The sequence below is a fragment of the Athene cunicularia genome, assembly GCF_003259725.1.
Source record: "Athene cunicularia isolate RWA chromosome 4 unlocalized genomic scaffold, athCun1 chr4_part2, whole genome shotgun sequence".
In the NCBI taxonomy this organism is placed as follows: Eukaryota; Metazoa; Chordata; class Aves; order Strigiformes; family Strigidae; genus Athene; species Athene cunicularia.
Genome location: NW_020799099.1, coordinates 16,429,701 through 16,431,711, shown reverse-complemented (window position 1 = coordinate 16,431,711; position 2,011 = coordinate 16,429,701). Strand labels below are relative to the sequence as shown.

Genomic DNA, 2,011 nt, shown 5'->3' with positions numbered 1-2,011 from the left:
GAGGCGGCGAGCGGGCGGGCGGGCGGCAGCGCTCCGAGAAGCGTCGGCTCCGCCGGCGCCCTTAAAGCCAGTCCCTGACGCCAGGGAGGAGAGGAGCGTGAGGCTGCGAGAGGAGCGAATCGCAGGGGAAGGTAGAGATTGTGGCAAACTTTCTAGCTGCTTCTGCGTGCTGCTACCTCAGCGGTGGGAGTGTCTGGCCACAAGGAACTGCAGAGCCCAAACCCGAGAGCCCTGAGGCTCCTAAAAAGACTTCCAGCTGCCTTTAGAGGAGCAACTGCCAGCACTGCAAGCTTTTACAAATACGGCCGAGTAGGTAAGTTGGGAACGGCACAGGTGGATTAAAAAAGCATGGCATGCCACAGACGCGCACTTAGAGAACCTCTTTCGCAGAAGACCTCCCCACGTGAACTGGACAGAGACTGGGAAGAGCCGTCCTCCACTTGCCGTCTCTTCCATTTCTAGAGTACGTATGTTTAACCTGTAAAATAGTCTTACTTTTTCTCTTGAAGAGGCCTCTCTGATTAGGGGGGCACCTGCTGTTTTGATTTCTCTTGCAAATATGTAATGCATGGAACGTAGTTTGCGAGTAAAATTGTATATTCTCGATGTGGGAAATGTGTGCATACTTAGAGCAGTACCGCATACCTACTTGAACAGGAGGACCCTTCAAAATGCCTGGTTTCAGCTCAGGAAAATGAAAGATTACTATAAGGATCATAAGGGGGTTGTAAAGGTGCGTTGCTGTAGGGTTGGTTTGTTTTTTTTCATTGCTGTATGCCTGCTCCGTTGAAGCCACTCTTAAACTTCCTGAAGTGCAGCCAAACTAAACTTCTTGACTTAGCAGCAGAGTACGTTTCTATTAAGATTGCATAGTTTCTGTCTTAAATTTAGCTCAAAATCCTTGTGAAAAGTAGTTAATGCATAATCCTCTGGCAAGGTAAAACACCTAGAATACAATGTAGACTAGCTGTTCAGTTTAATCCATTTCTAATATTTTTTTAGACCTTAGAAGATCAAATAACTGTTACGTGGTTTGAGGATAGATAGATATTAATTTATACACAGTTAATTATATAGGTGAATGGTTCTATAGAGGGATTAGCATAAATGAGCAGGTGCACAGAGTTTTCTGAGACTGGGCTTTACAGAAGTTTTGGCAAGCTTCATTTGAAGCTGCATTTATTAAATGGCTCGCCTAAAAAGGAAACTACTTTTTATTATATTTAATGTAGTTGCTCATGTGTATCATTATTTGATAGGGCAGTTTTTTGGAGTCTGTATAGCCTTAGATACTTTTTCTTTGAAACCAATAACTTTATTTTAATGTAATTTAAATTATCTAGGTCTTAATTTACTAGAAAAGTAAATGTGCTTGCTTCCATATTTTTTTCTTTTGGGTAGGATTTACGTTTCTTTTCAGTAAAAATATATATAATCCATATCTGATTTTAGAGAAACATACTCATGTCTGTCCTTCAGAAAAATACTCAAGTGTACACTGTGTAGCATGTGCAATCACAAGGGGTATTTGGACATATCAAAGGGTGTGTGGGGGAAACTTCAGATGAAATTGCAAGGTGATGACAATAGTATGTAGATAAAGGCCTCTAATGAGATTGTGTAAGTTCACTTCAAGGACAGCACAGAAATCTATGGAGAAATGAAAACCTGAAGATAGCAAAGGTGGGTATTTTTTTCTACTCTTAGGCTGGTAATTTGAATCTAGTATGACTTTATGTACCCTTAAACTTTAAATATGAGCTATGGTTAGCATGTTGATGAGCATCTATTTCTCTGGATCATAAAAGCATCTTGTGATTGTAATACTGCAAGACATAAAAATGATAGGGCTTACCTGTCCTGTTTTTATGAATTAGTTTTCTTGTGAATTCAAAACTCAGTGTTCTAAGTAGACATCAGAATTATTATATGGATGCAGTATTTTGAAAAACTTCATATTTCCTTATCAATTAAAAATTCACAAAACTAAAAACCAGACACCCCCCCCCCC

General features: G+C 40.3%; 1 protein-coding gene across 3 annotated transcripts in view; it reads left to right on the top strand.

Annotated features, from left to right (window-relative positions):
* The first annotated feature begins 19 nt into the window (after positions 1 to 19).
* The window catches only part of SGMS2 (sphingomyelin synthase 2), a 34,221-nt gene continuing 32,229 nt past the window's right edge, over positions 20 to 2,011 (top strand). The window contains exons 1-2 of one of the 3 annotated variants that reach the window (XM_026847447.1): positions 20 to 313; positions 394 to 463. The gene's annotated coding sequence lies outside the window, so the exon portion shown is untranslated. Of the gene's footprint in view, positions 314 to 390; positions 464 to 2,011 lie in introns of all 3 variants that reach the window. The other 2 variants (XM_026847446.1, XM_026847448.1) reach the window with 2 other exon arrangements.